At 41.2% G+C, this 26,051-nt stretch overlaps 1 long non-coding RNA gene across 1 annotated transcript; it reads left to right on the top strand.

Annotated features, from left to right (window-relative positions):
* The first annotated feature begins 2,540 nt into the window (after positions 1-2,540).
* LOC118499292 lies at positions 2,541-22,770 on the top strand. Its single transcript, XR_004901819.1, has 3 exons — positions 2,541-2,551; positions 16,231-16,240; positions 22,587-22,770. It is a non-coding gene; the product is annotated as an uncharacterized LOC118499292 (long non-coding RNA).
* The last annotated feature ends 3,281 nt before the right edge of the window (positions 22,771-26,051 follow it).

Here is a 26,051-nt window from a genome sequence, read left to right as displayed (position 1 = left end):
TATTCTGCTCAACAGGACTGCTTGGCACGGCCAAAAGAAACTCGTTTTATTTTCCTCCACTCAGGGACCAACATGAAACAGATCTTTTCTCTGTTTGTTAAATAATGAGGGACGAATGGACCAAATGACGGCCAGGATATGCTAACGTAGGTTTGGCGGAGAAGACGGGTTCAAGAATAAGGGGTCGTGGCGGATGAGTGTGTGTGGAACGAAGCTGTGGGAAGAAGGCTAGGGGTGGTTCTTTGGGCGGCTGACATCCTGGGAATCACCTTAGGTACTAACGTAATCTATGCCCCTCACTTTGCTTGCATTTGTTTTGTTTACTGGAGGTTTTGGAATGATAAATAGTAAGTTCTAGAAAAATGAATATGGAGAACCTGTGGACTGTTATGAAGGTAACAGTCCACAGGTGAGAGGACTTGTTTGGAAAGAATCACTATGAGGAAGCAGGATGTTTAACCTAAAATGCGTTCAGAACAGTTTTGTTTTCGGAAAAATCTGCCTGGAAAATCACGGGTAGTGATGGTCTTCTCCAAGAACCGTGGGAACCCATTCGGCAGTTCCAACACAGGGTCCCCCAGAGCCCCGACTATGCCTTGAACGTAGGTGGGAGCGAACACGTGACCTGCAGGCTGAGGCATTCTGTTCCAGAGCCACTCATTTTCTAGCACCAGGTATTTCAGCCCGACTCTCCCAAGGTTAAACATTCACAGCCACTTTATTTCCTGTATTTGCCTTGCTGATCTTGGCTGGACACTTGGGGCCTTAGAGGCCCCTTTCGTTTTCTCGTACGGGCCTCTTCTCGTTGTGGTGTTCTTAAAAAATATTTTTTATTTATTTATTTTCAGAGAGAGGGGAAGGGGAGGAGAAAGAGTGGGAGAGAAACATCAATGAGTGGTTGCCTCTCTCATGCTCCTCACGGGGGACCTGGCCCGCAACCCGGACATGTGCTCTGACTGGGAATTGAACTGGCAACTGCTTGGTTTGCAGCCTGTGCTCAATCCACTGAGCCACACCAGCCAGGGCTGGGTGTGGTATTTTTCATGGGTCAGCAGCTATATTAAACATCTTAAAAGGTATCTATTTTATACCATTTTCCTCCCCAGATGGTTCAATTATTTGTCGCTAATGTGAATTTCTCCTCTCGTGGCTCTGAAATTTATGACTATTACATTTCTTTGGTATGCATAACATTATTTGAATGGTGATCTCTTGGTCCAGAAAGCCAAGAAAGAACTCTTATCTTTAGAATCTCTGATAACACAGCTCTCTTGGTCAAAAAACAAAGCTGACCATGGTTTACTTGAGCTTAATTCAAGTATGTGGAGAAGTGGGCATCTAATTCAGGGCCCTGCTTAGCAAAGCTTTGTCAGCGTGACCTGTTCCTACCTTTTCGGATCTCTGTGGAAGCTTGTCTCTGATTTCAAACTTCTTTGGTTTCTGTAACCGGCCCAACATGGGCAGAATGTCTGGTGTGCCCCTGGGCCAGTGTTAACAGCTCAAAGACACAGGAGAGTCCCATGCGACTGGGTGTAAGATCAAATATAAAAGCAGGTCTCACAGTGCATTAGAAATCAGTGCATGAGGTATAAGGATAATTTAAGAAAAGAGACCTTTGCCAAAAACCAAAAACAACCCCCCCCCCAAAAAAAAAAAAACTAAAACACAAGTACAGGATACTGAGAAATAGCTTGATACCAATTAGCATCTCAAGATATAATGCAAGTACTACTTAGCTCTTATAAAGTTTTGCCCAGAGAATTATTATATTTGGTCCAAAAGATTGGCCGTAATGTTATTTGTTAAGTGTGGCTGCCAATGAAAGCCTACATATATACCTAATATACAGGACTCCAAATAATAAGTGGGACTCCAAAACCTTTCCTATATCAAACTGATAATATAAAGAAGTTACTGGAAGAACTGGGCAAGTGACATCCAAGGTGGGTGGCTCTGTATAACCTTCCCAAGGGAAGTGCAAGGGAAGAATATGAATCAAATAAAAAAAAAAAGGAAAGGAGAAAGAGGTGAGGCAGTTTCCCAGAAATAAGTGAACCCAAGCCTCCTTGATCAGGAACGTCTTGGGAACTTGATACCTGCTGCTTCTCCTGCTGACTAAGCCACTTGTAATAAGCAATGTCATTAACTGGATGTTCATATTGCCTCACCTGTTCTTCTAACTGGCATCACTGCTCGAAAGAAACTCTAGTGTAGGTAAAGGCAAAAGTCTATTCTCCTAATGTCTCCTCTAGAGTGGCTGAGATTCATGCAGTTCAAAGCGTCTCGTGGGTTTGGACCCATTCTAAGTGTGGATTGGAAGACTCAACAATATCCTGGATGTTTATATTGACATTTGGAAAGTGAATGTGGTTTCCAAAGTTCAGTGTGGGTTTCCATTATGGTGCTACTGTCTGCATCAATGAGAGTGACATCTCCAGATACGATATTGCGAAGATTCGGGGATCCAGTTTCAATCACTTGATTTCTTTAGTTGTTTTGAATCTATAATTACATGGTTGGTGGTTTTGCCATATTTGCTCAAGGGATTTCAGTGTTCCATGGAATCTGATCTTCTACTTTGTAAACTTTCTTATTTACTTTTATCCTCAGACCAAGGGGTGATAAGAGGCTAGTGATGGGAAATCACACATTATTGGCTGAGTCCCCACATAGAACATCCGGGGAAAAAATACACCCAAGAGGAAGGACCAGGGCTTTAGCTCTATAAATCATGCTTCAGGAGCTAGCAGAAAGTTCTTCCCTCCTGCTAACAACTCCTAGAAGTGAATCTCTGGAGTACGTATGGAAGCTGAGAGCGCATCTTAGAATAATGTCTGTGGTCATTCAGATTACATGGAAGGAAGCCAAGAAATTTTCCAGTCTCGAAAACCAAGCATTTAGTGATGTCTGACTTTTCTCCCAAACTCCCATTCTCCGTTTTTCTGGAGAATGCTCTTTCAGGTCATTTGGATGTCACTTCATTTTTTATGACTTTCATCTGAGCGGCCAGCTTTCCATTCTTAGTCCTTTACTGTCCACTTTCTCTTACGCCACAAAAGAAATGGAAAGGTCTTTTGGTCCTAATCCTTCCTCTGTCTTTAGTTCTTAGTTATATCACTAGCTACCTTTTTATCCCTAATACCAGCACAGTTTCTGGAATGATAGATTATTGGGTTCTCTCTCAGATACGAACAAATCAGGACCCAAGTTCTACTTGGTGGTTGTCATTTCCTTGGATAGCAATTGCAATAGTTGCCCTTAACAGTGGGAGATGTGTTCTAAGATTTCAAGTGGATGCCTGAAACTGTGATATATATATATTTTATATATATATATATGTATATATATATGGTTGGTGGCATATATATATACACACATGGATATATAGATACATACACACACAAATATATGTATTTATTTATTTTTCTGTGTGTATCTGCTTAAAGTTAAATTTATAAATGAGGCACAGTAAGGCATTAATAACAATAACTCATAATAAAATATAGAGGGTATAACAGTATACCATAATAAAATTTATGTGAATAGGGTCTTTCTCTCAAGCTCTCTTATTGTACTGTACTCATCCTTTGTGTGATGATGTGAGATGATACAATACCTGAAGTGAATTGAACGACAGATATTTTTGGATGTAGTTGACGATGCATAATTGAAATGAAGGAAAATAAAACTGAAGATGAGGATGGCTACTGTAGTGCCCTTAACTGGCAAATGTAAACAGGGAAGGTGAAGGGTTGAACACCAAAACTCTAATTAAAGTTCCATGACCCACTGTTTTTTTTCTCATAAATGTGTTTATTTATAATATAAAACAAGCAAACAAACAAAAACTCTTGTCAGAGGTTGTAAAACTGAATTAGTAGACATTCGCTGAGATCCATGAGAGTAATAGCTACCATTTATTGTAGCTATTACCCTTTTGGAACTGAGTGTTTCACATATATTTTTTCAAGTGCTTATAACAATCATGCAAGGTAATAGTATGCATGATTTATAGGTGAGAAAACTGAGGTTTGAAAAGTCAGCCGTTAGAAAGTGGTGGAGCAGGTGTTCAATTCCAGGTCATCCCAAGTTCATCAACAGAATGTTCCACTGCCTCATGAAACTGTTCTACATAGAAGGTGATACAGAATTTCGGGTTGGCACTAACTGTTACCTGTTTGAGGCCGCTTCTATTCATTGGATGATAATACTTGTACATACTTCGTTGTATGCTTGCAGCCTGAAAGAGTTAATGAGCTTCTGAAATGTCCTAGCACTTAGTTAGAAAAAAGTTGTGGCAGAAAGAAAAAGCTAGGGGTTTACTCAGTGTTTTCTAGGCTGCTAGGCACTTTGTTAAGTGTTAAGGCACAGATGATGTGAGACCCAGTCCAGATGGAGGCATAGGCGTGTCTGGCATCAGGCCGAGAGCTGTGGGACAGCTTTCTCCCGGACAGAAAAGTGGGCAGAGGCTATTGTTCCTTTTCTGGCCCCCTAGCCCCTCAACAAAGCCACAGAGCTGGAAGGTGGCTACCATATCTGAGACTCCATGAGTCTGGCTCACATGGTTTGTACTGCCCTGGTAAATCCTTGAGGTTCTGCCCCACCCAGCTTATAGGCTCACCCAAGCTGTTAACCAGCACAAGCAGCAGCCACCTGCAGATTTCTTTGTAGCTCATGTTGAGTGGCCATTGCCAGAATATAGGTAGTGGCTGGCCCTGGCCTGTACTACCCAGGAAATCCCAGAGCCTGTGGACCCAGTAGACAGCAACAGACCACATTGGAGAACTGCCACCCTGACCCTGAACAGCTGATCCTCCACAGAAGATGGAGGTTGGTGGTCACTGGTTACAGCCAGTCCTTGCAGCTGACTGGCTGGATAAATCCCTCGCATTGACCTGGCAACAGCAATCAAGACTCAACTGTAAGAGGAGGGTATACTCAGCTCTCACAAAGGGTGCTCCCTGAGTACCCAGCTTGGGTGATAGGGGAGGCTGTGCCCCTGGATCCTATAGGACACCTACTACATTAGGCCACACTACCAGTACAGGGAGTCCTAGCAGCTCTCCCTAATACATAGAAACAAACACAGAGAAGCTGCCAAAATGAGGAGAAAAAGAAACATGACCCAAATGAAAGGACAGATTGAAAACTCCAGAAAAATAGCCGAACAAAATGGAGATAAACAATCTGTCAGATGCAGGGTTTAAAACACTGGCTATAAGGATGCTCAAGGAACTTAGTGAGGGCTTCAATAGCATAAAAAAGATCTAGGCAGGAATGAAAGATGCACTAGTGGAAATAAGGAACAATTTACAGGGAATCAACAGTAGAGTGGATGAAGCCAGGAATAAAATCAATGATATGGGACATAAGGAAACAAAAAACAACCCATCAAAACAACAAGAAGGAAAAAGAATGAAAAAAAAAAAACCCAAGGAAAGTATAAGGAACCTCTGGGACAACTTCAAGTGTTCCAACATCTGAGGTCCCAGAAGAAGAGAAAGAGTAAGAAATTGGAAATCTATTTGAAAAAATAATAAAAAAATTCCCTAATTTGGTGAAAGAAATAGACATGTAAGTCCAGAAAGCACAGAGAGTCCAGGAAGCAAACTGGCCCACACCAAGACACATCAAAATTAAAAAGCCACAGTTTAGAGATAAAGAGAGGATCTTAAATGTAGAAAGAGAAAAGCAAATAGTTACCTATAGGGAAGTTCCAATAAGACCGTCAGCCAATTTCTCAAAAGAAACTTCGCAGACTAGAAGGGATTGGCAAGAAATATTCCAAGTCATGTACAGCAGGGACCTACAGCCGAGATTGCTCTACCTTGCAAAGCTATCATTTAGAATCAACACAAGAAAAAACTAAAGGAGTTCGTTATCATCAAATCCAATATTATATGAAATGTTAAAGTACTTACTTAAGGAAAAGGTTAAAACTATGAACATTAAAATGGCAATAAGCACGTACCTATCAATAACTGAATCTAAAAAAATGAAGCGAACAAGAACAACAGAGACAGAACCATGGATACAGAGAACATTTTGATGGTGGCCAGGTGGGAGGGGGTTTGGGGGAACGGGTGAAGATGAGGGGATTAAGAAGTGCTAATAGGTGGTTACAGAACAGCCATGGGGATGTAAAGCACAGCACAGGAAATGGAGGGGCTGAAGAACTTACACACATGACCCATGGACATGAACAATGGAGGGAGGATTGCCTGAGGGAGTGTGGGTTGCTGGGTGTAGGGGAGCAAAGGGGGAAAATCAGGATTACTGTAACAGCACAATCAATGAAATATAATTCATTGAATATAAAGAAGGCATAGATGGTCCTATTCATACAACCTGCTATAAGACAAGTCCTTTCATTCTGGTTCAATAAGTGAGGTAGTTAAGTCTCTGAACTGTTAAAACTTGCCAAGAGTGAAAAGCCCAAAGTTATTGTTAGTGGTGAGATTGGGATTTGTGCCAAAGTCTCTGTGAACCTCATCTTTTCTAGTATTTGGTAGATTTTATATTAAAAATCATATTATAATTTATTTTTTATCATAAATGATTTGAGAATAGGTTACATACATCACAATCCTTTATTTCCTGAAAACTTCTTGTGTAGATCCTAAGGAAAAGAGCACTTTCTCATATAAGGGTAATGCTGATATCCCATTTGGATGGGAAATTTAACTTTAAGATGATACTTTTGATACTTTGGTTTGTACTTCAACTTTTTCCCTTGCCCGATAACGTCATTTTGAAACCATGTCTCCCCTTTTAATAGAGGATCCAGTGCAATCACATGTTGCATCCAGTAGCTATGGTCCTTTAGTCTCCTTTACCTGGGACAGTTCTTCAGCATTTTTTTTTTTCAGAACACTGGCATTCTTGAAGAAATTGAGCTAAGTATTCTATAGACTGTTAATGTGGATTTGTCTGAACGTTTCATCCTGATCTGGTCCAGGTTATGTATTCTCGGCCAGAACACTAGACAAGGCTGTCAAATCAGAGAGTACCTGATGTTTGATCTGTTTTTCAATGGCGATTTTAATTTTGATAACCTGATCAAGGTGTCCTCTGGTTTCCCCATTGTAGAATTACTATTTCCTCTTGTAAAACTAGTAAATACTCAAGGAGATGTTCTGAGGCCAGGCAAATATCCTTCTCCTCAAAATTTATATATTAAGAACTATTGATGATTTTTTAAATTTTATATATTTTTTATTGTTGTTTGATTATAGTTGTCTCCATTTCCCCCCATCACCCTCCTGCTGCCCCACCTTTGAACCTACCCCCTTTGGCTTTGTCCATGTGTCCTTCACACATGTTTCTTGATGGCCCTTCCTCTATTTTTCCCCATCATCCCTCTCCCCCTTCCCCTCTGGTTACTGTCAGTTTGTTCTTTATTTCAGTGTCTCTGGTTATATTTTGCTTGCTTGTTTGTTTTTATTAGGTTCCACTTATAGGTGAGATCATATGGTATTTGTCTTTTACCGCCTGGCTTATTTCACTTAGCGTAATGCCCTCCGGTTCCATCCATGCTGTTGCGAGGGGTAGGGATCCCTTCTTTCTCTCTGCTGCATAGAATTCCATTGTGTAAATGTGCCATAGTTTTTTGATCCATCCATTTACTGATGGGCACTTAGGCTGTTTCTAGCCCTTGGCTATTGTAAATTGTGCTGCTGTGAACATTGGGGTGCATAGGTTCTTCTGAATTGGTGTTTCAGGGTTCTTAGGGTATAATCCCAGCAGTGGAATTGTCAGGCTAAATGCAGTAAATAAAGTAAAAATTGTCCATTTTTGCTTTTCTGAGGGAATTCCATACTGTTTCCTACAGTGGCTGCACCATTGATGATTCTTGCCTGCACCAATTATCACTGTGATGATTGTCAAATACAGACTTTCAAAAGCCTCCATTTCCTCCACATTTATCAGTTGGGATTTTACTGTGAAAAAGAACCCTCTTTACTCCCCTATTTGTTTATGTCTTTATTATCAATATTGACTTATGAATTCCTGTTTTATTTAATAGGTTATAATTTATCATTTACCCTTCCTCATTTTATGCTCAAATTATCATCAATTTAGCTAGTTAGGAGCCCTTTCAAAATGATTCCAGTGTCCTTTTGATATACTCTCATCAGTTTTTTTGAGCACTTATTTTTTTTCTCCTAAGATGACATTTAAGTCTCGTATTCATTCTCCTTTCCCAGGCAGTCCCAAAGCCAGCCGTGTCTCCAAGCAGCTCAGTTTCCTGTACGTAAGGAATGGTGGTTAACAAACCAGACGAGGCTCTAGCCATGCTGCCCACTGCTGCTGGTGTCTATTGCTTCTAAGCTCTCCTTCCTTGTAGCCTGGCCAACAAAATGCAGTCACGATTTCAAATATCCATCAGCCCGATGGAGGAAAAATAGTGTTATCAGTGCAGTGTTCGTGTCCGCCTCTCTCATTGTAGTGAACTTGAACTGCTTTGTCTATCGAGGAACAGTCCTGTGATGATGCTTTTCTTAGGACGGATTTGTAGAGTCATGGCTTTTGGGGGAACGGAAAGGAGCACATGGACTGTCTCATAAACAGCTGGACCTGCCCTGGCTGGCATAGCTCAGTGGATTGAGCGCAGGCTGCGAACCAAAGTGTCGCAGGTTCAATTCCCAGTCAGGGCACATGCCTGGGTTGTAGGCCACGGCCCCCAGCAACCACACATTGATGTTTCTTTCTCTCTCTCTCTTTCTCCCTCCATTCCCTCTCTAAAACATTAAATAAATAAAATCTTAAAAAAAAGAGAGAGCTGCACCTGGAAGGACATCGGGTGAGGAGTGGAGCAGTCACATAGGTGGAAGCCGGGAAGCAGGGGGCTTAAGCAGTGTGTCCAAGGTCGCCCAACGTGTTGGTGACAGAGCTGTGGTTTAACACACATGCTCGCCCATCCCTCCCAGCCCCTTGGCAGTGATTTATCGGATGCTTCTTTGAACAACTGCTTCTTTTAAGCTGCTGTAGATGTGTGTGTACATTAAAATTTGACCTTGTTATATAACTTCTGGCACAAAAAGTTATTGGTAGCCTGCCTGTACCCCACTTAAGTTCCTGCTGAAGTTTTTACCTAAAGAATGAAAAAATTGTCGGATGGGTTTGGAGAGACAATTCTTCTTGTAAATAGTGCTAAAACTCCTTTTTTATATGGACCTGTGCAGCTAAAATCTAAACAACAAAGACATTTGATTTACTGCAGACATTAGGTTGGAGTGTTAAGTGGTTGTTTTAATTTTAGAGTTTTTATAAAAGAGCTGCTCTCACCATATAGTTGATTACAATTTAAAAACAGAGACATATGATTTATTATAAACAGTGTTTTTGAGAACTAAACTCTTTTTGAAGACCTAAAAATATGTATTTCAAAAAACTTCAACTCCAGGAGATGGGGGGACCTGACTGTTTTCTTTTCCTCGTTTGGACATGGTATGTGGCTGTTGGCTTTTCAGGGATCAGGGTGTCTTCCTTGGTGGTATCAAAGAACAAGAAAGAGGCACAGGAATCCCCTGGGCTCTGTGTTTGACCGGGCTAAAGATGGGGCTCCAGGAAATCTGGGTACATAAATGGCAGAGTAGGCTTGGTCTGGCTCGTCCACTCTTGAGTTCCTTTGTCTCCTCTTAGCTACCCATCCCCTTTCCCCCAGTCCCATTATCTTCTCTCCACCGTAGCCAACAAGGACGGATCTGACCCGAGTGTCATCAGAAGCTTCCTCACGCTACTGAACACTGTGCTCTCTCACTGCCACCATAAAACTCTGAGCCCTGGGAATGCCAGGGTCCAGTTGTAAAAAGTGTACACTTCCCCGCTCAGGTGAGGAACCCGTGAAATGTTTGGTTTGGAAGTGTTTGGGTTTGAACCACTTGCTTTGTTGAGCAATCTCAATGCTTTTTTGAGCAGTCAGAATTTTTTTTTGTGTGTGTAGCATTTTTCCTGAAAGATGAAAGAGTGAGATGTTTTTCTTGGGGAGCTATGTTTAAAGTTAAGTGTGAGGGTCTGTATTATTTAGAGGCTTTGCCAAATAAAAAATAAAACTAAATCTGATAAAGGTCTGTAGGTTGAACGGAGCCCAACACAATGGCTTTAATATACTAGGTATCCAATGATTACATTCCCTTCCCATCTAAAGCTCCCCTTCTTTCACTGCACCCTGAAAAGAGATTGCACTATTTCTAAAGTAAGTATGCCCGCACACACACACAAACTGGTAAGGCCAATGATGGTGTTCCATCACTCTAGGAAGACCTGGAGGGACCCCCAGGTCCTGAAAGAGCATGCCCTCCATCTCCCCCAGCCCCTAGTATATCACTCAGAGTAAACCAATGCTAAGCCATCTGAAACTTAGAGGTGTGTTTGAATTACGAGGGCCTCTTCCTAGATTTTCTGATAAATCCATCAAAGTACAACTTTTCTCTCCCTCTCAACAGTTTTTCTTCTCTTATTTGCTCTATCCCTGCCTTGTGCCAGCCCTAAGCATGTGTCTCATGGACCTGTTGGACAATGGAGCACTGGGTATATTGAAAAGCCTTCCACACAATTCCTTGGAATAAATAGAGAATTATTTCAGCTGAAGGGAGATTTCCCCCCAGGTTTCATTGCCGTGGAATTAATCAAAGCCTTGTTTAAATCAACAGTTCCTGAGTAAACAGGAGAATAAAAATGTTTGCATGATCCTATGTACTGGGTACTTTTCTAAGTGTTTTCCATGTGCTATTCACATAATGATCATAACTCCACAAGGGTTTTATTTTCATCCCCATGTTGCAGGAATAGAAACAGGAATAGAGAGATTAAGAAACTTGTTAAAGGGTATGGTCCTAGTAAGAGACAACATTGAAATTTGATTCTAGGCAGAGCTGGCTACACTGCTGATTTACTGAAAAAGGATAATGGTAAGTAAGTGCTTTCAGAGGGCGAGGCACTGCTGTCAGAACCTTATGTGTATCAGGACTTCTGGTCTCCATGAAAACTCCACGAGGTGTGCTTATTTCCTACATACCCTTCAAAGCTACTCTCTGGCCTTCCATACTCTGCTCTGCTCCTCGAGAGCCTGATTTTTGAGACTGAACATTTTGCTTTATGGTCTCTGGCTGTGTTTGGTCAATGACAGTTTCCAGCATGAGGTCAGAAGGCAGGAGCACAATGATGTCATGGTACTTATTACTGTAGTTCCCTCCCTTCGAGTGACTGTGGGTTGGCTGCCCCGTTTTCTCAAAAACCGTAGCTCCTGCTTTTCTCTGACAGTTGCTCTCTCTGTGTCCAGGAAAGAGCTCCCTCTTCTTACCCATGAAACTGAGGGGTGGTGAAGTCTCGCTGCCATTGTGAATTCAGGGTGCTCTGACTCTGTGCCCACAGATTTGTAAGTAGTCCTTCCTGTAAATAGTCTTCCCTCATCAAGGGCTCCTCCAAAACCAAGAGTGACATTGTTTTTTTGCTAGTATTCATATTAAACAAGGTATGTTCTGTTAGCAGCAGCACCTACACTTGACTTTTAGAACACAGGGAAGTTCAATAAAGGGCCCAAGGGAATCGTTAGAACTGGGATTAAAATCTAGGCTGCCTGGCTGGTCCGTGCCTTAAGCCACCACACTGTTCTGCCTCTTGGTTCAAGCAAGTGTTGGGCTTTCTGCAAAAATGCTTGCAATGCCGGCTATTACGTACCAACGATAATCGATGGGTAGTTTACTGTTGCGAATGTTCGTGATGTAAATATTTACAGCATACAAATTCTATGGGGTAAATACAGTGAGTTCATTCACACATCTATCAAATATTTATTGAAGTTGTTCTTTGTGTCAAGCACTTTGTTAGATTTTTGGGATAAATTGTCAACAGAACAAGATTATTCTTTTTTTTGGGGGGGTGAATTCGTGTATTTTTTATTGCATCATTTCAGGTTACATACTGTCAGGTTTTCTCCTGCTGGTGTTGTTAAATTTGATCACATGGGTAAGGTGGTGATCACAAAATTTACCCTATGTGATTAATGTCATGAGTGGGGTGTAACTTTGAGGTCATATGAGTATCTTGACCCCAAGAATTTAAAAATATATTTTATTGATTATGTTTTTATAGTCCCAATTTTTCTCCCTTTGCCCCCCCTGCCTGATACCCCCATTCCCTCCAGCAATTCCCTCCTTTAGTTCATGTCCATGCATCATGCATATATGTTCTTTGGCAACTCCATTTCCTATACTGTTCTTAACATCTCCCCCTCCCGCCATGCTCCCATCTATTTTGTACCTACTAATTTGTATTGCTTGATGCCTGCACCTTTTCCCTCATTCTCCTCCTGCCTCCTCCCTGCTGATAACCCACCAAATCATCTTCATATCTATGATTCTCTTCCTGTTCTGCTTGTTGCTTACTTTGTTTTTTAGATTCAGTTATTGATAGTTGTGCACTTATTGCCATTTTAATGTTCATAGTTTTGATCTTCTTCTTTTCCATAAATAAGTCCCTTTAACATTTCATGTAATAAGGGCTTAGCGATGATGAGCTCCTTTAGCTTTACCTTCTCTGGGAAGCCCTTTATCTGCCTTTTCATTCTGAATGACAACTTTGCTGGATAGAATAATCTAGGTTGTAGGTCCTTGCTTTTCATTACTTTGAATACTTCTTGCCAGTCCCTTCTAGCCTGCAAAGTTTCTTTTGAGCTATCAGCTCACAGTCTTATGGGAACTACTTTGTAGATAGTTCTCTGCTTTTAAGATTCTCTCTTTATCTTTAACCTTTGGCATTTTAATTCTGATGTGTCTTGCTGTGGTCCTCTTTGGGACTCTCTGTGCTTCCTGGACCTTCATGTCGTTGCTTCACCAAATTAGGGAAATTTTCTTTCATTATTTTTTTCAAATAAATTTTTAATTTATTGCTCTTCTCCTTCTGGCACCTTTATGATTGGATGTCAGTATGTTTGGAGATGTCCCAGAGGCTCCTCATTTTATTCTGTTTTTTTTTTTTTTAATTCTTTTTTTTTTCTTCTTGCTGTTCTGATTGAATGCTTTTTTCTTTCTCTTGTTACAAACTGTTGATCTGAATCTCAGCTTCATCTCCTCCACTGTTGGTTCCCTGTGGATTTTTCTTTATTTCACTTAACCTTTAATTCTGCCAGGGTCTTTTTTATGCTCTTGCAGTACCCAGTGATTTCTCTGAGCATCCTGATCACCAGTGTTTTGAACTCTGCATCTGATAGGTTGTTTATCTCCATTTCATGTCATTCTTTTTCTGCAGTTTTGTTCTGTTCTTTTATTTGGGCCATATTTCTTTGTCTCCTCAATTTGGCAGCCTCCCTGTGTTTGTTTCTGTGTGTTAGGTAGAGCTGCTTTGACTCCCTATCTTAGTAGCATGGCCTATTGTAGAAAAGGCACCTGTAAATTGTGTGGTGTGGAGCCTTAGGTAATTGCCAGGGTGGGGCAACCTGCTTCACTGCTTTGTGGCTCTGTGGGTGGAGGGCTCAGAGAGGGGACAATGCCACTGCCTGGCTTCTGGAGATTGCCAGAGAGGAAGCTCTCTCCCCAGCACTCGCCCCTTTGCTTTTCACTTTACTTTCTCACCTCCTCCTCATATGCCACTTGTGCCTCTCCAGCTGTTGTCCTGGTGCTGAATCCCAGGGTAGGGGGTGGTATCTGTGTGAGTCCTAAATCTGTTGTGGCCCTTTAAGAGAAGTCTCTTGAGAAACCCAGTTTCTTCTGCTGCCCCAGTCTCCACTGATTTTTACACCCAGAAGTTATGGGGACTTATCTTTCTGGCACTGGAATCGTCGGCTGGGTGGTCTGGTCTGGGGCTTCAATCCCTTGCTCCTGCGGTATCCCTTCTGATTTTTATCTACCACACGTGGATGTGGGATGGCCTGTTCCACCACTTCTCCACGCCTCTCCGCACCTCCAAGTCTCCACCCTTCTACCCTTGTGGGTGAGTGTGGCTCCTTGAAATCCTTGGTGTCGGACTTGGAGCTTGATTTTTTTGACAAATCTGGGTGATATTTGTTTTGTCGTTTAGGTTTAATTTTTGCTGTGGTTGTGCACAGAGATGAGGTGTGTTTGCCTCCACCTCCATCCTGACCCACCATCCTACTGTTTTCCAGAAATTGTGGGCGGGTCGTCCAAGGACTCAAGAATCTGTTTTTCGGTATTTTGGATTTGATTACTAAGGAGAGAAATAGCAAAAAACCTCTCAAACTTGGCATTGGATGCATCCGTGTCATTATTGTCCAATTTATGTAACTTTTAAAAACTTCTTTTTGAGTAAAAAATGTTAATCAGTGATTTGTAATGTTTTCCTTTTCTAGGCAGTGGAGGGTCTCCTGTCAGGTATGATATAATTAAGGTACAGAGTCTTCCAAAATCAAGTGACACTTTTTTTTGAATGTTAGCACTACAAATAGAATCCCAGTTAACATATGTGAAATCTTTCCCCTTGCTCACTGAAACATTCCTTTTGGGGGAATCATTTTACTATGAGCTTTCATAGGAAAGAGCCCTGGGCTGGAGTAACAGTCCTGAATTCTGATACCACTTTGACTCTAACTGGCGGCAATACGTTTTGGTTCACATGGGCCAGTTGTTCTGGACTATACTTTTCTTCTCTGTATCATCATGAAGCTGGACCAGGTGGCCTTTTAACAGTAGGGTTCCATGACTTTTGATTCATCTGTATCGTTTTTATCCTTAACAAATATTAGGAGATATAAAGAAATGAAGGCATGCATCTAAGGTAGCCATTGTTGTTAGTGCGGAGTTGGAGTAATATTTAGGTATCTTGATATCTATTCTCTGAGTATGGCCTCTACAAAGAAGTGGGTACCAGTTAGGAGTCAGTAACTACCATGTTGTATAGACACAAAATGTACAGTCACTAACAAATAATAGAAATTGATTTATTTTAAGGGGGCTCTCCTTAACTGAGGGACTCAGAGTGACTGAGCATCTGGCATTTTCAACCCATGTTTCTCAAGATCATTGTGGTTATCTGCTTCTGTGACTGTCGGAGGCAAAAAGGACACAGAGGAACATATTTATTGCTTGTATAGGTTAGGTCTGAAAGTGGCACATCTCACTTCTAGTCATGTTCTGATTTGCTAGAACTTAACGTATTCCCTACCCAAAGGTAAGGGAAGTCATCAAATACAGCACAGCTGTGTGCCCAGGGAAAAGAGAAGCGTATGGATTTTAGTGAGCCATCAGTAGTATTTGCCTTAGAGTGGAACGGACATACGCAAGAACAATTTTCTTTATCTTCAGTGACATTGCCCTACTCAGCTCCGTAATTTATTTATACCAGCTCCTTCCATTGAAATAAAAAAGAGACCATGAGTTAAAGCAGAAATGAGAGGGAGTATTTTTTCCTGAACGTGATCCTGGGGGAACCAGGAGAGGAAGGAGGACAAAAGGGAAAACCAACATTAAGCAAAGAAGCCACAAGTAAATGGTGGAGGAGAGGGATGAGTGCGGTGGCCTGGGCGGAGCAGGGGCACTCTGACGTGCCATCCTTCCGCGAGAATTCCGTGGAGAGTCACGAGATGGGACTGCAGGGGGGCGTGCTGCCTTTGAGAGTGTCCCTGGCACAGGAGACCTGCAAATTATGGCTTTTGTGGTTTCCTTCTTGTTTCTTGCTAACAAATAAACGGAGCCACAAGCATATCAGTGGAGCCTCTCTTTCCTCAGCCTCTCCCTCTTCTAGGGTCTTCCCAACAGCCACAAAACACTGAGAATGACTTGGCATAGCATATTTTCCATCCAAAATCATAATTTACGAGTCCCTCTGGTTGTAAACTAACTGGCAGGATAGAAGAAGGAAAGAATAAGCAGGCAGGAAAAATACATTTGGGGGTTTATAGTTTTGAGCTGCGGGTACTGAGGCATCCCAAGAACTTGAATGAAATTTGACTTGTCATAGCCTCATAGCATCTTTTAAAATAGAAGCAAGAACATGACAAATCAAACTAAGAAAAAGGTGACCGTCCCAGTGAACCTCAGGGGTAACGGAAACAGATGAAGATAACTTGGGAAGGCGGTACAACTTTGTTGTAACGTATTATAAATATCCATGGGTGTAGTACTTATCTAATTATGTCTTCTGGGTGAGCAGGAATCATATTCCCGTAAAGGCTGGCTCTGATATTGTTAGCCCCTAGTATGGTATTCATCCAGTGCCTTCCGTATTTGGTCAGACTTGTCAGTGTATTTATTCATTCAGAAATATGAGAAGAAGGATGGTCCAAGTCACAGGAGAGAAAGGCACTTAATTCCTAAATGGGAGGCCTGGATTTAGTATTGGTCTGCCATGAGCTCTTGTGACATGAAGCAAATTATTTAACCTCTTTTGACCAAGGTTTTTTGGTTAGTGAAATATGTTGCTGTAGTTGACGGTCTTTAAGGATTCCTTCAATACTAACATTCATCTGTACTGCATTTTTTTTCCCCAGAAAGGCTTTCAGGTAGCTGATACTAGAAACATGTAGCTTTAGTTCTGCGTGCCAGGGTACCAGCAGCTCTTTAAAAGTGTGTTATTGAATATGACACTTCGTTAGATGTAACAAACATTTATTTGGTTTAAAAGCCTTGCTTCAACATTCTGCCAATTTTTGTAGCGTTATCTGGCTAAAATGAATTCATTCAAAAGTTTATTTATGTCTACTATGGGAATCTATAAATGATTATGGTATGGCTCCTGCTTGTAAAAGGTTTATAGAATAGTAGGAGATCTAAGACGTTGACTGACTGTAGTAGATGACAGAGTGTTAAGTGCTACTAACTTCCCAGTGTGGAGAGCAGGAACAATAAAATGACACTGGCCTAGTCAAGACAGCATAAAGTATGTAAAGCAAAATGAAGTCACTCATGTCGACCAAGATGGCTGCCAGTCAGCCATGACACTTTGGTTCCAGAGGGAAGCTACCTAAGTCATGCTAGACACATATGGTAAGGAGACACCCCTAAAATATCTGTTCATGTGGTCGAACATCCATGTCTGCAGAGTGGGACCACCCGTAGAGAGACCCCTGGGCAAGTTCCCCACATGCCACCAGGGGTGCCAAGGCACTCTCTTATCAAGAGACCCAGAAGGATGGAGTCGGCCCCTTTCAAGGTATAACTGAGGCAGCTCCAGACCACTGCTGAGACAGCTGAGCTCCATAAACTGGAGGGCTGCTCCATGTCATGCTGATCTCCTTTGGCATCAACTGCCGGAGGCTCTGCCCTGCTGGACTGAGGACTCCGTCTGCCCTGCTGCCCACCTGGCTCAGGAGGTCCTTCCTTGCAAGACGCTGACAGCTCCCTTGGCCACCGTGCTGTCTCCTGGACCCACAGACTGAGACTCCAGGACCCTGGCTCATTATTCCCCATTGATTGGTTGTTGTGTGTCTGTTATATTTCTTTTAGATCGTCAGAGTGTGAGTAGGATATGAATGTATGTTGATGTTCTACTATGAGTGAGCCTGCACTCAGTAAAAGCTGAGAGATTAGCACAGTTACTGTGTGTGACTCTTGCCTATTCCTTGGTGCTGGGCTGCTCAGCAGGCAGCTAGCTGAGCAGTTGCCCGGATGACTAGTAGGAAAGTCTATATCATGAACATGCACAGGCAACTCCCAATACTCATATGGTAGGAGTTCATATAGGGAAGTTTCTGCTTCCCTTTTACTTTCTTTCCGGGGCAGATCATCTTTCTGTAGTGCCACGTGAGAGGTAGGGCGATGAGAGAGAATGCAGACATCCTCTGGAGAATAAGGCCCCGGCCAAGCCAGCATAGAAATAACGTATTTCAGTCTCACAAAAGGTAAAGCGAAACCTTCGTTTCTTTATTTAATAAGTCATCTTTAAAAATTAAGCTTCCAGTAATCACAAAGTATAAGAATTATTTGTCACTAGAAAACAACTCTGTCTGTGTGTGAAGGAGAAATAGGAAGGTAATACTTCTCTTTTTCTGCGTGGCTCAATGGAAAGACCAGGAACCCTGGACTTTTAATCGGGACACTGTTACTCTCCAATTGTGTCATTTCCCCTTATGTAAAAGTAGAGGTAATAGTACTTGACTTCGTAAAACTTCACAGTTTAAAAATAAATGGCACTTATCCTGGCTGGTGTGGCTCAGTGGATTGAGCACTGGACTGCAAAGTAAAGAGTCGCCAGTTCAACTCCCAGTCAGGGCACATGCCTGGGTTGCAGGCCAGGCTCCCAGTAGGGGACTCATGAGAGGCAACCACACATCGACGTTTCTCTCCCTCTCTTTCTCCCTTCCTTCCCCTCTCTCTAAAACTAAATAAACAAAATCTTAAAAAAAATAAAAAATTGGCACTCAATAAATGTTTGTTTCCTCCTTTCACAGTCAACAAAACAAACCACAACATATTTATTTACCTGATTTATACATATCGGTTTTTATTTTCCATTGAGGAAGCTACTGTCATTGCCACATTCCCCAAAACTTAGACAGTAATTCTTTACTTTTAAGAAAACACATTAGCTGAGCCCTCAAAACTTTAAAGTCAGTAGAATCTGTTGGTGGGAGGAGTGAGACTTTCGGATTCCTTTTATTCCTGGTGTATTACCAAGAAATGGCCAGAGTGTATGATATTTCTCAGGTGCAGTGTCTAGGTTAAAGGGCCACATTTGTCCTCATTTTCACAGATACCTTCCAGTGGCGTTTGCCGAGGAAGGCAAAGAAAGACACATCGTCTTAAATGTTGGTGTCACAAGAGAACGAACGTGTAACTAAACAAAGCCCCTTTCCCCCCATTTCTTCTTCCCTCTGCTTCTCTTCCCCCTTCTTCTCTTCCCCCTTAACAACTCCCACACAAGCCAGATTGTGTGTTTTCTTGCACACGACTCTGAAAACACATCCACACTCTTGTTTTGTTGAGAGAGAGCCATCTGGACCATGAGAATGTGGCCTATAGCACACTCACTCCATCAGTTTATCCTAGTTAGTATGGTGGATATCAAAGGAGGTTAGAATAGCTCTTTCCTTGGAGATATTTAACTGTTTCTTATCATTAGGGACCATCTGACATGGGTACAAAAGATGGGGGTATGTGACATCTGGAGGCTTTTTTTGAATGCTGTTAATTCTATTTCCCAGATGTTAGTGTTGTGGTTTGCAGATATATGATTCAGAGCAGTGTGCAAAGGACAGGGATTCAAATTCTCGTTGTGGGCTTGTATTTCCACTTCTCCTTTGCTCTCACGCATGCCTTATTGGAACACACACAAAGTGATGCGTCGGGGGAGGGGCAAACCGCAGTGGGGCGAGTGGGCATAGACAAAGGCACACACAGACTTGTGGACGGCACTGCCACTCGTCTCCGTGGGGTCTCACCTTTTCAAGTGGTGTCAGTGAGTTGCTCCCAAAGCCACACTCGCTGTGTAGGTGGGGCGTCATCTGCACAGGAAGCCTGCACAACAGCAGCGAGTGTGAGTCTGCACAAGACAGCGATACACGGGTTTTGCTCAGTGGGTGTGTGAATTTCTATTGTCATTCCCGTTATGCTATTTCAGTGGCTGTGTCCGTGTTAGCGTATTACACAATTGGTGATGATGCATGGAGTAGCTGGGCATAGCAACTGAAGACTCAATAAACAAAGCCAGATTATGCAGAGCAGTGGGTCTCCGGCGGGGGTGGCAGGAGGTGGGGGTGCGGGGCAGAGGGCAGCAGCCAGTACAGTGCCAGCTATTCCAACCGCGTGAGCCTGAGGACATGGTCAGCTACGTTAATGTTGTATCAGAGGAGCCTATTTTTTAGGTTCTGTAGTGTGAACATTTATTCCTTGAAAATTGCCTCTTCAACATGTTGTATAAACAAAAAGAGATTTTAGATAAAACAGACTGCTATGGAAAAGTGAGGAATTGTGTCTACTACCTAGTTATTACGTTTTGGGCAAGTTCCCAAGGCTCTGCCAAGATAAAATCTCTGGATTTTAGTTTCTCCATTGTAAAAAAAAAAAAGCTTAGATTAGATGAGTTCTGAGATCTATTTTTGTGTGTGTGTGTGAATCCTCACCTGAGGATATGTTTATTGACCCTAAAGAGAGCGGGGGAGGGGAGGAAGAGAGAGAGACAGAGACATCAACACATCAGTGTGAGAGAGAAACATGTATTAGTTGCCTCCTGTATACATCCCGATGGGGAGTTGAACCTGCAACCTAGGTGTGTGCCCAGACTGGGCTGAACCTGCAGCCTTGGCGAATTGGGATGATGCTCTGACCAACTGAGCTACCCAGCCAAGGGGGATGTTGTCATTGAAGTTAGTATCACATAGTTGCTTCTTAGCTCTACATATGGAATTTGGTCATCATTTTAAGAATGTTATTATATTAGGACATCGAGACTGCTTAATATATCATTGATATGTCACTGTGCATGGGGGAAGATTTTAAAATGCAAATCTATAAATAGGTTGATATATCAAGTGACTTGATAATAGCCATGATCTTGAAAAAATATTTTTGTGAGATTAAGTTTTCAAGTTGTTTCTTTTGGTTATAGTTTACAATATCTTAAAATAAAAGCATCAAGATGAGATCACTGGTAATGTTACTTTCAACATGTTTCAGGATAATAAAGTTAAACTGTATATACTTCACAACACAGCTAAATGTTGCTACAGGGATATACAGATGATCAATAATAATGATACCTGAGCAAAAAAGCAGCACACAGACTGTATGATGAGAAAGAGACTATGGTAGGGATTGGTCAGAGGGATATGTGATTAATATTACCAGATAGGATAATATTAACAGAGGGATAACTATTAATATTATTAAAGATTTTTCTGGGTGGGAAGTCTGCCTACTGGTTCAGGTACTAAGGCATCAGGACCAGATCTTAGCCCTCTATTTCTAGTTCTCGACCTTGTCTCTCCCCTCCAGACCTTGTGAGTCTTCTTCTTACAGATTTGCTAAAAGCAAAATTAAAAATTCCCCACATTGGCCTCTTAAATATCAAGGGTAGTACCTTTAATGAATGCACTTTTTTACATTAGAGGCCTCCCCCGCAGTCTCTGATCTTCCCCTACAACTAGTTAGTCAATGCCATATGTTGTCCTATTGAGAAAACCACACACAATCACATGTGACCCCGGAAGTCCTGGAGGTTAATGGTCTTCAATGAGGACTCATGGGATGAGGAGGAATGAGCTGCATCATAGAGCAAGATTACCCAGAAGCCTTTTAAACCTCCTTCCTGAGGACACTGTTACCACCCAGGTGGGGTTCTATTCACTCACATGGAAGTGAGTGTGGCGGTGGCGGGTGGCTTCTGGGTGAATGATTAACACTATCGTGACTTCGTTGTAGGTCCAGCATCCAGCCCTGAAATAAAGTCAAGAAAAGGAGCTTAGGGGCTGTTTATCTTTCAAGCCCGATTCAGGTCGCTCCCTCGGTTTGTTAAGTCAGAGGAGGGGTTCCAGGACCCCAGGGTATGAGTCCTGCCTCCACTGTTAGTTCTCTGGTCATGTGACTCTGGGCCTTTTCCTTTCCCTGTGTTTCAGTTTTCTCCTATGTGAGACGGAGCTCATTCTGGTCTCGCCTCCCGTGGTGAGTGTGTATTAAGTTAGGAGGTGTACTTAGCACCTTACTGGACATGTCCCAGCACGCTGAATGTTCAAGTTAGGCTTGAGAAATGGCAGCTTTTAATACAATATTTATGTATTATTGTTGTTAACTGGGAGAAGTGGTAGATATTTCACAACTGGATCTTAAAAATACAAAACGTCCTGACTTTTAGTCTTTGTCGAGTCCTATGGTATAATCGTTTCTACGGTGGCTGATTTAAGCTACTACCACCATGGCAGTCCGATGCTCAAGTTCCTGCAAATTTAACTGTTGGACTTTGTGGGCTGGTATGAGCCTGCTCAGGGATATCCCTGAATGGGAGGCTGCATTAAAGAAAAGTGGCACCTGGCCATTTATTTACTTCTAAGTATTTACAAAAAAATTTACAGTTATAAGCTTAAGTTACATTAAAGTCATTCCTCTAATTGTTAGCCGCTGAGGAGAAGGTTAGTGATGAATCTGTTTAGTTGGATTTCAAGCAGATGTGATCATTCTGTCATCGACTATAGCCGTCACTTGGTGATTGGTGTTACAAATGTATACACAAGGTCTGTCCAGGAAAAGTCCAGCTGTTGTTAATGTAATGAGAATGGTTTGCGCTCCATCGATGGAACCTGGCAGCCAAGGAGAGCGAACTGGAACGCGCATGTGTGAACAATGATGACTTCACTGTACTAGTCAGTGGGGGTGGTAGATGCTGCTGAGTGAGCATGTGTACTGTGTGGCTGTCACATTCAAAATGAGCAAATAGAGCAATGAATCTGCATCAAATGTTACAAGACATTGCACTGAACATTCAACATTCCTCTGTGGAAATTATTCAGTTGATTCAGAAGGCTGCAGCTATGGGCAAGTTGTGATTGGCAGCTTCATCACAACAACATGCCCGCTCACTCAACCATTTGGTGCAGGTTTTTTGCAAGACATTAAATCACCCAGGTGACTCAGCCCTCCTGTAGCCCAGATTTGGTACCTTGCAACTTCTGGCTTTCCCAAAACTAAAATCAGCTTTAAAAGGGAAGATTCAGGAAAATACGATGGTGCAGTTCATGGCAACTGGGAGAATGGTGTGAGGTCCCAAGGTGCTTACTTTAAAGGGGACTGAGGTGTCATTGTCTTATGTACAATGTTTCTTGTATCTTCTTCAATAAATGTCTGTATTTTTCATAATACATGGCTGGATACCTTCTGGACAGACCTTGTATATTGAAAGCATCATCCAAAGAACCGAAAGGATCTGAAGAAAAATTCTCGTTATTTTTTTTCTTTACTTAAAAAACATATGCTGAGACATGTTCCTTACACATATTTTTCCCCCTGAGAACAAGTACTGTTTCCTTGGTTTTAAATGTTTGATGGAAAAACTATCCTAGTCATTTAGAGTGGCAGATGCCCAGCTTTGATACATCTCTATCTTTATATACGATTATATGTGTTTCTGTGTTTCTGCTCAAATCTTTATTTGCATTGGTAAGTTAAACAAGTAGAGCTACTTTATTTGGAGTTACAGTATTCATTTATGTGTTTGCTTTCTTATTGTCTATCTCCTCTACTAGATTAAAGCTCCATTACTGTAGGGATTACATTATTGCCTTCATAACTTTTTATTTTCAGTACCTAGACTAGTACCTGGGACATACTAGTTGTTCATTAAACGTTTAATAAATGATGTGAAATAAGCCAGTCAGAGAAAGACAGTTACCATATCATTTCACTCATACGTATGTAGAATGTAGTAAACAACTGAACTAACAAGCAAAATAGAAACAGACTTACAGATAGAGATCAGGCTGTTGTCTTGGGGGGCAGGATTGGGAGTGGTGGAGGGACTGAGCAAAAATGGCAAAAAGAAAGAACTCATAGACATGAATAACAGTAGGATGCTTGTTGGGGGGAGGGCGTGGGGGCACATGGAAGAGGGTACAGGGAGGATAAATAGTAATGGGAAATAAAAAAGATTATTCATGTAGAGTCATAGAGCATTTAATAAATGCACGAATGAATACATAAATGAAACAGCTAAGTATACTGAAAAATAATTCTACTCTATTTGGCCTTTAAGAGACTTGCTTTTAATTTTTATTTCACTTAGGATTTTATGCCTTTTAACAATTTTATTCAAGAGATACGGTAGTGAACTCAAAATTTGCAGTTAGAAATTATGGATTAGGCATTTAATTACTGGCTATCTGTCAGAAACTCTTGGAGATCAACTGGGAATAAAGGACCAGTTTCTTATTCCCAAATGTGTAATTGTTTCTTCAATAAGAGTATATGCAGAAAGTCCAAGTTCTATTGAAAATTGCATGCTCTGTTGGTATTCAGCTAAGTGTGTAGCTTTCCCTTAAAACCCAAATCTGCATCCTTCATGGGGTAAGGTAGACAGTGAACCAAAAATGCAATTTTATCACTGCAAAAGCAGATTCAGGATAGAATGCTTCCAATTGTTTTGAAATCTCTAGAGTGTAGAGGCTGAGGGTTGGAATTTTACAATTACATTATTTTATGTCTATTGGAGACCGTCTAGCAAGCTCAATTTCCCAGATTGCTGGTTCCCTCCTTTCCATTTAATTAGCCTGAAGTGATCAGGGTCTAAAATTCACTTAGGGACTTTGGGGGCAGCTTCATTTGACAGACAGTTTCTTCATATGTGAGCCCTGAGTGCATTAAGTGGTCCTCAGGGACTGAGTGAGCGTGGCAGCTTATCAATATTGCAGGTTCTCTCTGGGGTTGACACTTGCTCCCAGAAGAGAGCGTGTTCTAATGTGAAGTCCACTGAACACACAAATCCGTAACGTTTGGAGGCATGATGCTGGTAAAATGAGTTTTGAACCTTCTAATCTTAAGATGTCTTAAGAGGGGACATAGAAAATGAATTACCTTGATGCCTTAGAGGCTAATGAAAATTAAAATCACCCTTAATGCCAACAATGCTGGCTGAACGTAGCTAAAAAGTGAATGGGGATCAGTGAAAACATATGTTTCAAAATAGCACACATTTGGAAAGTGAAAAAATCTGAGAGAATAGTAAGAAATAGTAATATTAAACCTGTAAAATGGTTACATCATTTACCATTTGTTTTCCAAGATGTATTCATTTTCAGAGCAAAAGGCTAATTTTCAGAGATTAAAAAGATTTGTAACAGGTATATTAAGAGATAAACCACTTTGGAATCAATGAGCTTTTAATTTGCACTATTACTCCATTATGAAGAAAAATTCTTCAAATTCTTCTCAACCACATGTACTGATTTGGAATTCCAAATGAGTCTTATTAAATCATAATTCAACCTTTAACTATATCAGCTGAGTCTTTACTAATACATTTTGCCACAAGGAAGGGAAATATACAAATATAATAAATATACAAATAAATGAATAAATATAAATAAACAAATGAATAAATATATAAATAAACATTATATATAAAAAACCTCCCATAGTTAGAGAAGTTTTTGGGGAAATTTCAAACATGATACAAGGTTAAAAAGAGCTGTTCTGCATAGAACTGAATTTCTTAACTTCCAGAGATTTCATTATGAAATATAAACACTTGGTCCTACAAAATTTCAATCTATTTAAAGATCTTTTGTGCTGGAAAGAAGTATCTGAAGTCATAAAAGGCAAGGACCTACATCCAAGATTACTCTATCCAGCAAAGCTTTCATTTAGAATGGAAGGGCAGATAAAGTGCTTCCCAGACAAGGTCAAGTTAAAGGAGTTCATCGTCACCCAGCCCTTAATATATGAAATGTTAAAGGGACTTACCTAAGAAAAAGAAGATCAAAAATATGAACAGCAAAACAACAAACTCACAACTACCAACAACTGAACCTTAAAAAAAAAACCAAAAACCCCAAAACAAAAGCAAAAACGAAGAAAGCAAACAACTAGAACAGGAACAGAACCACAGAAATGGAGATCACATGGAGGGTTAGCAGCGGGGGAGTGGGACCGGGAGAATAGGGGAAAAGGTACAGGGAATAAGAAGCATAAGTGGTAGGTACAAAATAGACAGAAGGAGGTTAAGAATAGTACGGGAAATGGAGAAGCCAAAGAACTTACATGTATGACCCATGGACATGAACTGAGGTGGGGGAATGATGCTTGGGAGGGGGGTACTGGGTGGAGGGGAAGAAAGGGGAGAAAAAATGGACCACTGTAATAGCATAATCAATAAAATATATTTAAAAGCTTTTTGAAGATCTGTTGTACAACTTTGTGCTGATACTAAATAATACTATAAAGTACACTTAAAATTTGTTAAGAAAATATATCTTATGTTTTTTTTTTGCTACAATAAAAAGGTATTCGAGACATTATCTATCATCTGTCTGCCCATCTTCCTATTTATTCATCCATCCACGTACTCTCCATCTACCTCTGACTTATTTATAAATATTGAACACCAGTTTATAGATATATAAGAGATTGCAAATAAAATAAATCCCATGTCAAATTGTTTTTATGACTACATCTAAA

The sequence above is a fragment of the Phyllostomus discolor genome, chromosome 3 (genome assembly GCF_004126475.2).
Source record: "Phyllostomus discolor isolate MPI-MPIP mPhyDis1 chromosome 3, mPhyDis1.pri.v3, whole genome shotgun sequence".
Taxonomy (NCBI): domain Eukaryota; kingdom Metazoa; phylum Chordata; class Mammalia; order Chiroptera; family Phyllostomidae; genus Phyllostomus; species Phyllostomus discolor.
Note: the sequence above shows the minus strand (reverse complement) of the source record. Positions and strands in the feature narration are given on the sequence as shown.